This window comes from Enhydra lutris, unplaced genomic scaffold (genome assembly GCF_002288905.1).
Source record: "Enhydra lutris kenyoni isolate GAN:26980312 unplaced genomic scaffold, ASM228890v2 scaffoldscaffold1, whole genome shotgun sequence".
NCBI lineage: Eukaryota > Metazoa > Chordata > Mammalia > Carnivora > Mustelidae > Enhydra > Enhydra lutris.
This window is the reverse complement of record NW_019154085.1, coordinates 63,621,660-63,634,972: the sequence shown is the minus strand read 5'-3', so window position 1 is coordinate 63,634,972 and position 13,313 is coordinate 63,621,660.

Sequence of the window (13,313 nt, the reverse complement as noted above, 5' to 3'; positions counted from 1 at the left end):
AGGAGGAAGAGGAGGAAGAGGAGGAAGAGGAGGAAGAGGAGGAAGAGGAGGAAGAGGAGGGAGGAAGAGGAGGAAGAAGAATAGAAATAGTGTGATATTGACATAGAAGATAGAGATGAGAAACACAAAATAAAAGATTGCCTACCTCCGGCTTTGCTTACTTTCAAATTCTCTTTTAGATACTCTGCTATCTAAGTAGATAAATCACTGACCACTCTTGTTTTCATTAGAAACACACCACGTAAGAGTCAGGGTGGTATGGCAGAATGAGCTGAGCTGATGTCAGTGTTATGGGCCTGGGTTCAAATATATAGCTCAGATAGTAAATGGCTATATGAATTTGAACAAGTCGCTAAACTTTGTTTCTTTCAGTTTCATCTGAACAGCAACAAAAATCAGAAAATTGAATATAAAACAACCAAAGATAAATCATGCTCAATAAAAGACAGCTTTTTGTAATTATTACCTATGGCAAGGTACATATTGTGGATTAGAATACAGCTCTGCCATCCCTATGCAAAACGAGAATGATGGCATGCACTCAGAGGATACCTACAATGCTCAAATTGTGTGACTCTGATCACCACTCTTATAAGATTGCATTAACAAGTAAGATATATACAGTCCTACAACTGTCAGTTATGGACATGAATAATGGCCACATATTCAGAAGTAGATATAAAATTAATGGAGACTCCTGAGATATGTGACTTTCCTTAAAAAATAAAGTGACTAATTTTGACCTTAAACACAAACTATGTTAATTAATTTCCCCATGCCTCCATGCTTCCAAAGAAATAGAAAGTATTTCATTAAATGTCTTTAAAGGTCTCTTAGTATCCACTTAGAATTTTATGAAATGAGATCTAAAATGCCATTTCTCATTTCAAAACACATAAGCATAACTGCAGAAAATATCAAGGTGTTGGCTTTTTTTTTTTTTAAACCTGTGGATGATTGGACTAGAATATAAACTGTATACTACATAATGTGCCAAATTTACCTACTGAAATGCTATCTTTTCCTTTATTTTTATTACAAATAGCCACATACATATTTCTTACACACCTTATTTCTCAAATCCTTGAACATTCTGTCCTGAAGTAGAAAAATGATTTCTTTATGAAGTACATCTTAATTTTCTTAGGATTTGGTTTTATTGCATGCAATTGATAGCATCAACTGTAAAATTCTCTGAAACACTTTATGGTAAGTGGATGTTACGGGGAATGATCTGGTACAAGTTAAAAAACATCTGGTAACTCTATAAAATGAGACAGACTCTATGCCATATATTAATGATGCACCCCACCTAAATTTGTGTTACAAAAAAAAAAAAAGTCATTTTTATTTTGCCTTCTCCATAAACATGATGTTTGAGAACTAATCTTCATGTTCACAGCTTTCTTCTATAATCAATTTAACTGATACTAACCTGTTCAGTAAAAGCATTGAGATACTTGGGAACTGGGCCAAATACCCTCACAATTTTAATTCAAACACAACACATTTGTAAAACCTGCTTCATTTCACAAATGGTTAAACATCTGCCAACATCTGTTCTTCACAGCAGTAGGTCTACACTGTGTCATTATCCAGAATCTAGCTGATGGGGGAAATGGGAGCTTGCTGCTAGGCTATCAGCTTCAAGAAGGAAGGTGTAGTCTCACAACGTCTTAGAATTTTTAACTCATGGACCATAGGATTTTCATTGTTAATTTTAGCAAAATCACAAGTAATAGCCAAGAAAAGAGAAAAATGCCAAGATGGGGGGGAGGAAATAAGTATTTTAATATGTAGCAGAGTTATTTTATATTTTAGAATAAATGTTGAAAGATTGCACTGATTTTTCAAACAATTATTTTTACATTTCCTGATTTCCCCATAACACCTCTTTGATTCAGTTATTCTTACTTGATCATGAATTGGTCTTTTCAGCTATATCCTTGTACATGAATAACAATGATGCCAGCAGTAGCAGCTGCTGCTGTAAAAAGGCAAGACTCTTTTTAAAGTAACTTGCCTGCATTTTACATTATGTAGGACCTAGAAATAGATTACATTATAAATCTGGAAGACAAGCTGTGCAGTCCAGAGGCTAAGACCCTCAATACAGACAAAAAGATCTTTAAGAAACTTTACACTTCAACTAACAAGCCAATATTGAGTACATTAGAATATACCAATGTGTCAATAAGACACAACAGATTGTACCATGCATAAAACACTCTGAATCATTTCTTGGGATTCAGAACATGCAGAGAAAAAAAAAATAGGTATTTTAATGGTAATTTTTGAAAAGAGAGTAAACGGTAAAAAGATGTATTTCAGGTCCTAATATAAAATGTGGCTTTAAACAAATGCCTCTCTAAACATTTCGTATTTACTAGTATTACGTATTCGTATTTACTCATATTTACGAGTACTAGAAGAACACTGAACTCTTATTGTTCAGTTTGATATAAATTTTGTTGTTGTTTTTGCTTGTTTTTAAAGATTTTGCTTATTTGAGAGAGAGCATGAACAGGAGGAGTGTGAGAGGGGCAGAGGAGCAGAGAGAAGCAGACTCCCCGCTAAGGAAGGAGTGCAGTGAAAGTCTCTATCTCAGGACCTTGAGATTATGACCTGAGCCAAAACAGACACTTAATCGACTGAGCTACCCAGGCATCCCTAGAACAGTTTTACAAGAGAACTAGTTCTTTATTCTTAGTATTAATAAAAAATGGTGATTTCCATCTCACCAACTGCATTTCTGCATTTATCTCAAATCTTCTTATGGTGGCCATTTTATTTTGGATGCATGATTTATAGATCAGAGTTCTAGAAAACAGTTCCAAGACAGTTTTTTAGACTATGCAGCACATCTCCCTCAGTGGGATGATAAAAGGAAGTTCACATTAAAAGAACAGGGGCTTCTGAAGAAGAAAGAGGCTGGCAATAATCCGAGGTAATAAATGCATTCAGATTCACGGAGATGCAGAGCTAAGTAAACAAAGGTTCTTTACCTTTGAAGAACTGATATTCCCTTCAATGATAAAATCTAGAAGATGCTATGGAAACAGGAAGGAAAAAAGCACTGAAATACAACTATGGGGGAAAGTGGCAATAAAGCACTTTTCCTAGAGTTGAATGAGGGGGGAAAAAAATCTCTGTGACGAGTTGGGGATGTTAAGAATGTCCCAGACAATTTAAGGCTGAATTTAGGTCATCTGGGATAGGGTGACAAGATTTTCAAAACTAAAAAGCAATCACACTGATTGTTCCATAAGGAATGCTAAGTGACCACGGAAAAGCCATGCCTCGTTGAGATTTTTACAAAAGGTTAATTTCACAGAGATGAAGTACCTTCTTTCCTCATCCCAGAAGGTGCAGCAAACCAAACATACATTCTCAAAAACTGATCCATTCTACTGGGCCCAGTGTTTGATAACATTGTGCCAATGCTGGGCAGGATGACTGTTACCAAGGAAACCCACAGACACCAACTTAAAAGCAGGAAACAGACACTCAAGTGAGTCCATTCATGAAAAAGAATGGACACTGTATTTCTACTCCTGGAATCAAATGTAGATATTTTATATCCAAAAAATATACAAGGACCAAACCACCTTTAAGAGCAGTAATACCCCCAAAAGACCTATCGACAGAAACCTATATCCAATTGACCTGAATGTCAGACTCTGCAACATCAGATTTCCACCCCCCTCCACCTTTAGTTTGGCTTTCCACTTTAAAATAGTATGTACAATCTTCACTTGATAAATAGTAAAACAAGTAGTTTTACACACTGGGAGACATTTTCAGTTTGTTCATTTGCCTGTCCAAAACCCTATTAAACAAAACAAAACCTATCTACAGGAGCAAAGCTACCTCCACTCACTGGAGGGCCAAGGGGTGTGTGTTGGGGGGGGGAGGGGGTTGGCAGTGGTGAGGGAATATAGAGCATAAATTCCTTACCTCATCCTCATTCATATTTACTGAACTGATAAATTATTATACCTAAAAATTATTTGTTTGGGGAGGGTTTTGTTTTTACCGTTTTCATGTTCATGTTTCATGACCCGGCATGCTTCATCTCTCCCAATTTCTTTGTTTTTTGTTTTGTTTTGTTGGGGGAGGGGGTTGTTTTTGTTTTGACTTTTTCTCCAATTATTTACTCAAAGCCAAATTAAGATGTTTAGAAGGATTTAGGACCTACAATTATGATGTCCCCCACAAGAATGTAAAAATTGTTCAAAATACCAAATCATTAAAATTGGAGAATATTTAGTAACCCTATTCTTTTTTTCAGTTTATTTTGCATATTTTAACTCCTTCTTGGATCTCTACTAAGTAAGGTCTTTGATTTTACAGCATGGTAGACTCCTTAGCAAAGGAGAAAGAGAAAAGGAGAGGAAGGAGAGAAGGGTGTGAAAGTGATCCATCAAGAATACATACTATAGCAAAAGATTTTAAATTTGTCTATTTACTAAAACATAACTACACTGAGTCAGTAATTCTGGTGTTGCCGCCTTTGTTTCACTTTCTTTGTGCCTGATTGATTTTATTGCTTTCACATTAGCTCACTGGCCTTGTTACCAAGATTGCCTTTCATTTGCTTTACTCAAGCTCTGCACCAGTGATTTTCAGTGGATCCACAGAGCAGCAGTATCACTATCACCTGGGAACTTGTTAAAAATGCAAATCCTCAGGCCCCACCCAGATTTAGAAACAGTAAAGTTAGGGGGTTATGCCCTTTTTAGGAGTTAGTTGGACAGTTAGGTAGTCAGGGCCAGGGTCTCCAACAAGAAAATATGGAGGCAGGACCCCCCTTAAGATAAAATAGCACTGACATCCTGTTTACAGCTTAGACAGGACTGCACCAGCATTCTGCTTTGCAGCCCTTGCAGAAATGACCTCTGGCAAAATATCCTAAAACAAGGCAATTAACCACAAAGCATTTGTCAATATCCTAGGCATTAGCCCCCAGGTGTCAGAAAAAAAAAAAAAAAAGACCATCAGCAGGCTGATATTAACCTAATAGGAAAACAGATACATAACCAAAGCCCTGTTTGCATGACTTAGCACACCCTGATTGCTTAAGATAGTTCTGCCAAAGAGCTCATACAAACCCCTACATCGAGAAACTCCAGGGCAACCCTCTCAGCACCCCTCCCTCTCCAGGAGCTTTACACCAGGAGCACAATACACTTGGCTTTGCTGCCCATGTCTCTTCCTTCTGTCTACCTCTTCATTTTTCCAAGCGGCTGCCAGAGCAAGAACCGCGGGCACTAAAGGCAGAGAACTCTTGTAACACCCAGAGCCCTGGTTTCAACAAACTCTCCAGAAGATTCTGACATATGCTGACTTTTGAGAACCACTGCTCTATACATCTATTGGTATGATTTTTCTAAAGCACCCTTCTCCCCAGGTTCCTATTCTTCTGCATAAAATGCTCCAGAGGATTTCCTACTTCATCTTCAAATTACAGCCCAGACTCCTTTTAACATAAAGACGATCATATGGTCTGATTCCTACATCTCTCCTCTACTGTCATCTTCCATCAACATAGCAGGCTAGCCACGCTGAAATTAATTTACTTCCCCTGTTACCTATGCTAATGTTGTTTCTAACTACTGGAAAACCCTACATATCTTTTTTCATCCAGAACTGTTCCAGGTACTCCCCTCAAGGTTTCACTCCTCTAGTCCCCCCCACCCACGCTGCCATCCCCCCACAATATTCACCCCAGGAAGGCATATCTAGGCACTCTTTCTTCACTGTTTTCTTATCACTCTATACATGCTCCTCTAATCCTTTGTTTTTCAAGAGTTACTTTTTTCTTGTCACCCCAAAATATGCCATTTTGGCATATTACTTTAAAGTCACTTGAGAATCAGCAAGTACAAGGACACTCTGACTCTCCTTTGACCCCCAAAGGCAAGAAATAAATCTTCCATATGAAAGGTACCCTCCCTGTACTAGGAGGGTAGAAGGCATCCTTATCACTAGAAATAGGGAATTTAAGGCCAAGAATCCTTGTTCACTAATTTACATCCCCAAGCCCAAACCTCTTCCTCTCATCAATCCATCACAAACTTCTTGTTTGTTTTTCCAAAAGGTATAAAATCTTCCTGCTTTGGTCACTTTCCTCAGACTCAATTCTTAAGTCCTATTTTTCTCTTATTAGTGTATCTCATGTTAATCGTTAGACCAGCCAAAGAATGCAGAATGGAAGAAGGGAAAACTTTTTTCTCTATGTGTTTTTCAGACAGAAATACCTTAGGGAAAATGGAATGTAATTAATGATATCTTGTTCATTGTCCTCTATGAGCCGGGCACATACAGGGTGAATAACTCTTTCTGTTGATGAATAATAGCTACGATATCTCAGTGATTCAAAAATCGCTTACTTTGGGATTTGAACTTTTCCACAATACAATTGTAAAGAGTTTCAGAGCAGATAGATACCCAGAACAAGTCAACGAATAATCAAGAGGCACCTGGGTGGCTCAGTGGGTTAAGCCTCTGCCTTCGGCTCAGGTCATGATCTCGGGTCCCATGATTGAGCCCAGCATCAGGCTCTCTGCTTGGTGGGGAGCTGCTTCCTCCTGTCTGCCTCTCTGCTTACTTGTGATCTCTGTCTGTCAAATAAATAAAATCTTAAAAAAAAAAAACAAAACGAAAACACGCCAAAAAAAAAATTACATGGGTGTTCTGTATTAAAAGTAATGGCACCTTTAAATTCCCGTCAGAACTTCCAACAGTGTGAAGGGCTAAGAGGAAAGAGGGTCAGGAAACCAGAATGTGCCTAAGGGCTTTTTGCTTATCTCCATGCCTTGTAAAGGACAAAGACAAATCCTAACAGCCTAAACCACAGGACTTGAAACTCTAAATATAACCGTGATTGTAAAAGAGAAAACACATTCAGGAAAACAAAAGGAACTTGAAAATACATTAAGACCAAGAAAGATTTGAAGCGGGAGAGCTAGATTCTTGTCTCCTGGAGTCGAGGAACGATTTTTGTGAGCTTACGAGAGTGAGTAAAGCAATAGACTTTTACTAAGCAAGGATACAGAAAAAAAAGCCCTCAGGAGGGATAGAGATCCTGACAGGGTTGCCACTGAGGGCTTTTAGAGTTGGTCTTTACAGAAAGCTAACCAGGTGATTTAAATCTTTTTGACTTCATTATTGACAGCACTTTTGTGTAAGCACGGCTAGTGGTGACACTTTTAGTGGCTTACTTCTTTCTAGGGTCTGTTTATTTTCTGTTGACCACAGGAGATCGTCATAAATAAGACTCCCACCTCAGACATCTAGGGCAGGATAGCCTGGAGTGTTTCTTTATCTCTGGTTTACTCACACCTCCACATTTTGGGGGTTTCTGTGAGCCTGATCACGGAGCCCCCCATCTATCTCCCCCTATGTAGCCCTGCCTCTCCCTTTCTCGGAGACGTTTAAAAAAGAACACTTATCTTGGACATAGAGCGAGAAAACAATCTCAAGAATTTGTAAGAACAAGCTGCATTTATACTGTGAATGGACAGTGGTAATGCTGTCAGGACAGCTGCATTGCAAAATAATAAAAATTATCAGGACTTACAATTTTAGTTCTGACACGTAAAGAGCTTGGAAGTCACCACGACGCAATCTGAAAGCCAACAACTCTTCTCAGATCCATCCAGGAACTGAGGTCACAGAGCAAAATGCTGCCTTTAAACACTGGGAGTGAGACAGGTGAATATAAAAAACAACAGCTGAGGTCAGTTTGCCAGCCAGAGCCATAACTTGGAGGAACACTTAGGTCGTAATTGACTAATTCCTAAAGGCTGAGAAGGGACTGACCTGAGCACTGAAACTCCTGGGGGCCAACTCCCAGGAAAGCCCCTACACTTTAATGGATACCCTCAGGGTACAGATACAGCTCTGCTGTCAGCCATAGGTAAGTTCCTGGGAGTTTACATTCCTCATCTGTTCCCCCTTAGACAATGAATGATGGTGTATAGCAGCATATAACTCCACATACTCATATGCAAAACAATGAAATTATGAGACTGGGCTAAGTGTTGGAGTTTGGGGAAAAGGAATCATAGATATTTAGTAATTAGAGGCTTTATATTTTGAATTGTTTATTATGTGCTAAGCATTGTGCTGACACATTATTTCCTTTGATTCGTTCATTAGCCTGGCATGCAATTACCATTATTTTCCCATTTTACTTCTAAGAATTTATTTGACAGAGAAAGAGAGCTAGAGCTGGGAGTTAGGGTCAGAGGGAGAGGGAGAGAGTCTTAAGTAGACTCTGCACAGAGCATGGAGCTTGACACGGGTCGCTATCTCACCACCCGAGCTGAAATGAAGAGTCAGATGTTTAACTGACTACACCACCCAGGCCCTCTTACCTTCTCATTTTCTATGAAAAATCAGAGATTTTGTAAAAAGCTTCTTTGCCAAAAGTTCACATAGATGGTGCATGAAGATTTAATCCTACCTCTGACTCTAAAACCTGTTGGCTATACAATCTGCCTTTCAAACCCACAAATGGTAGAAACAGACTTTTACAAAAAAATAAAACTTCCCCATGACTTTGACCTCAGCAAAGTTCTTCCTGTGTCATTTTGAAATATGAATCTAATTGGTCTTAAATTAGATCAGCCACCTTCCAAAGGCTTAGAATGCTCTGTTTTAAATTCTTTTCATTCTAAAGTATTCTTACACAGAAATTTTAGAAGAAACATAATAAATCTTATTAAACTTATTTTAAGAGTTCTTTTCCAGAAAACACTTACATCGCAAAAATTGTTCAAGGGCTCTTCTAGGAAGATATCCTAGCTAAATCATCGCAGTTATATAGGATATAAAAAGAGCACAATGTATGAAGATATTGAGGAATTGGGAAATAATCCAATCTCTTTAATAGCAGATTTAATAGTGCAACTTATCTTGGGGTACTAAAAGCACTATTTGATTTCTATATGTTATAGAAATCAAATTACATATATATATATATATATATATATATTTGTGGGGGTTGAATGACCTTGAAATTCTAAAATATTACTTTATAATGAATTACTGTATCCTTTGTATCCTCCACATCTGCTGATCAGTGTCTCTGAAAGATTCTAAACTTGGCTCCATGAAATAAATTTTATAAATTAGAATTTTTTTCTTTTTAAAAAAATTTAATATTAATTTAATTTTAAAAGAATTATATGCATAATTTCTTTTCTCCCCTCATTTTCCTCATGGTATCTATAATTGTAGCTCAATTCACCTGAATGCCTGTTTGAGACATCATGGATTAAGCTTGTGGAATTTACAGGCAGATGATATAAATTTTATTGCTCTGTGAGGTAAAATGTCAGATTGAGATTATACAGGTTTAATTTTTTTTTAAATATATGTATAAAGAAACTTCTGTTTTAGGATAGTTTTAGCTTTATAGAAAAATTATAATAATAATATAGAGCGTTCCTCAGATGCCCTTCATCCAGTTTCCTCTATTGTTAAAATCTTACATTACCATTTATCACAACTCAGAAGCCAACATTTGTCCATCACTATTAACTAAAGTCTACACTTATTTGGATTTCAATAGTTTTTTTTTCCTGCTAATGTCCTTCTTCTGTTCTAGGATCTATTCATTATCATGTCAGATTGTTTACTTATCATGTCTCTTTCATCTCATTTGGTCTATGACCATTTTTCAGACTTTCCTTGTTTTATAAATCCTTTACAGTTTTGAGTTTAAGTGTTTTGTATAAAGTTCCTTAAGTGAGTTTGGCAAATGCTTTCCTCATGGTTAGTCTGGGAATACTGGTGTTTGGAGGGAAGACCACAAAGGTGAAATAACCATTCTCACCATATCACATAAAGATACATCAACCTGACTTATCACTGATGATGTAACCTTGCACCTGGCCAAGGTAGAGTTTGTCATGTTTCCCCAAAGTGAAGTTACTTCCTCCCCTTTCCATGTTCTATTCTCTAGAACCAAGTCACTAAGTGCAAATGCAGGATCAGAGGGGGTGATTAAGCTCTGTGTCCTAGAGGAGGAAGTACCTATACAAATTCTTTAAACGGTCCTATAAGGAAATCTGTCTCTTCTCCACTCATTTACTTATTCAATCATGTAGTTATATCACCATGTATTCATGGATACTCATTTTATAAGTGGGATTATGATGTGACACTAGAGTACTTATTTTGTTGCTCAGCTCTGGCTATTAGGATCTCTTTCAGGTTGGCTCCTGAGTTCCTTTGACGTGCCCCCCACTTTTGAAGACTTTCTTAATTTCTGGCACTGTAAAATTTACCTCCTTCATCCCTAGAATTGGTCATTTCTCCAAGGAGCCCTGATTCTTTTTGCCAAAAGAAACCATGATCTAGGTACTTGGTGTGCTCGCTACTACTGTGCTATCACTGGTTCTTGGCCCTCTGAGCAGACTGAACTAGGAAATGGTTATACATGTATCTCTATTTCTGTATCCATTCAACTATAATGAGGTTAAACATGAGGTCATACTGATGTCTCTACCTCTAGTCCAGTTCCATACAGCTTATTCTAGCCTATGGCTTTCCCTTTCCTAGAATAGGAAACTTGGCTATTGCTATCCACCTTATGTTTACTTACTTCCTCAATTCCAGTATACAATTTTTTTCCCTTCTGAAATAGAACTTACCTTATTATTACAAAACCTCTTAGAATAGAAGACAACATCTTTAAAAAAAAAAAGTACAAGATCATTGCTAAATCAATAAAAGAATTAGAATTTTTGAAGTTAAATAAAAATAAAATTATAGTTTGATCTTAAAACTATTTAAGGATCCCCAAACAGTATTCTTGTGTGTGTGTGTGTGTGTGTGTGTGTGTGTGTGTGTGTGTAGTTTTCCATTAAGTGACTGTAAGGAAAAAATACAAATTCCATTCAGAATGGCCAACCTCCTATCCCAAAGTTTTCTACACATCTTGGCTATGGAGAAAATAAAAAGAAAAAAATAAAAAGAAAAAGGCACATTTGAGTAAAATAAGTAATTTTATTCCACTGCCTAAGAACACTCCCAAGACACTTACCAGTCATAAGCGACTAAACAATCAGGTTTCTTCCCTCTTGGTTTTTCTGCTGCACAGGCAAATTTTCATCAAGGTCTCTAGAAACTCAAACACTACACAGGAATCTCACCTACTAAGGAAAACTGGATTTGACCAATACCCAGCCGTACCCTACTCCCACATCCATTCCTACCCCCAACACTAGCTGAACTCGGGTGACACTACCTCATTGAGTCTGAAACGAAGTGAGCACTTCTTAATGGATTGCACTAAAGGCAGTTGGTCTAAACAGGTTGAACGACTAATCAAGTATCATAATAACCTTAATAGTTGAAACAGAAGATATACCATTTCTTTCATCTTTCATTTCATAAAGTATTAAATTCCAAAATTTTATTTTAGATGCCTCCCATAAAACATTATTTTTAAAAAGAGGAAAATTATGAACATAACCCCAACCCCCTTTCAGATGGCTTGTTCTAAAATTTTTTCAATTTTAACTAAGAGTCTGCAGCTTGACCTACATGTCTTCTTTTCAAAAATCTCATAGCAGTGTAACTTTTCAAAGATCTCCTGGAAACACACTTACAAACTCCTCCGCAGCAGCTTCGTGTGACTTTCTCCAGCCTCTGTCTCACTTTCCTACAGACAGCATGTGTAAAAATGTTACAAGGTTTTTGTGCAGGAAAAGGCAAGTTTTGACAAGAAATCATATCTTAACATCTTAAGTCCAAGGAAGAGTCTCAGGGCTGAGATGAAGATCTTGCTAGAGAGGCACAGCTGTGGTGCTTTGGGTGATAGAGAAAGTCACTGTAGCACTGTGTAGGCAGAATTTGCCAGAAATCCACCCTCTAGAATGTCAGGGAAAGCTCCACAGGGGGAGGTGCTTCACTGCAAGGTATCTGCCTGAGAGAGGTGCTAAGGTAAATGCTGGCTTCCAGTGCTGCACACTGTAGGAACAGAGCACCAGATATGTCACCCATATTGTAGGAGCTAGAGTGAACCTGGGAAGCTGTACTGAAAGTGAGCCAAGAGGCTGACTGGAAGCACCTCGGGACCAGGAAGTACAACTCTTCCCTCCTCCAACACCTATCCAGTGCCCTCTACCAACAATGTTACTGTCAGCTGGAAAACAAAATATTTATTCACAGGACCCACATCCATTGTTGTAAACAATAAATACATGAATTTGGAAGAAGCAATAAATGGATAACTGGCAAAGTTCCCAAACATAGTAGTTTAAATTATATTAAGATCTGAGAAGTTACCCCATATGTGGCTCCATGGCTTCCAGATACTGTATTAACTTCAAATGTGGTCAACTCTTACTTGAGGGAGTAAGGCTATGCTTTTCTGCTACTAGAGCTGAGCAGTAGGGGGAAGGAGAGAAAGTATGCTCAGACAAAAAAGAAAAGTCACATACTTGTAATTCTTATCACTGTTATCTTTCAAAGGCAACCCCTCCTGTTGCTTTTGCTTGCTTTGTCTAATGTCTCACTATTTCAAAATGCCGGGTTTAATTTTTTTTTTCAATTTTTGTAACCATTATTCGTGGGTTTCTCTGGTCTACTTCACACGTCCAGCATAACTAGAAGTCTGGATTTTCATTAAAAAGTAGATATTCAAGTAAAATAGAGTTTCTCAGCATCTTTTTTTCTTTGGTTTGCAGTAGAAACTGAAGTGTCCAAGGGCTTAGATCTCCAAATCTCGCTTCTTCAGGGTTATGAAATATTTTCCAAGATGAGTGTGTGTTTGTGTTTTCCTAGAATGATTCTGAAGACAACATCCCTGGTTAGTAATATCACTGTTTTTGACCAGTAGCTGTTGGTCTTCTAACAATTTGTGTTCTCCTTTCACAGAAAAGACTGATTTCTGGAAAGGGGCTGCCCCACCCTTTTCAAGTCTCCATTTCTCCTGGGACCCAAAGAATGTAAGCAGAGGTGACTTGTGTCGCATTTGGCTAAAATGTGGATGAAACAGGAAGATGTTATGAATTCTTTCCTTCTCCAACTGGAAAAGAACGTATTTATAACCTATGTGATGGAAGTACCGTAACACGGAAGGAGCCAGGATCTTTGAATTGCTTCATGCAAGCCTGCCCACTGAACATATTATGGGATATAGCATAAATAAAAAAACTTCTAGAGTGCTAAACTACTACATTTTAGGGTTTATTTGGATAGCAGCTGGCAACACTCTAGCCAATACACCAAATTGGAAGTAATATTTAAGCTCCTGTCTGACATTAAGAAACTAACAAGATCACATTTATGTTTGA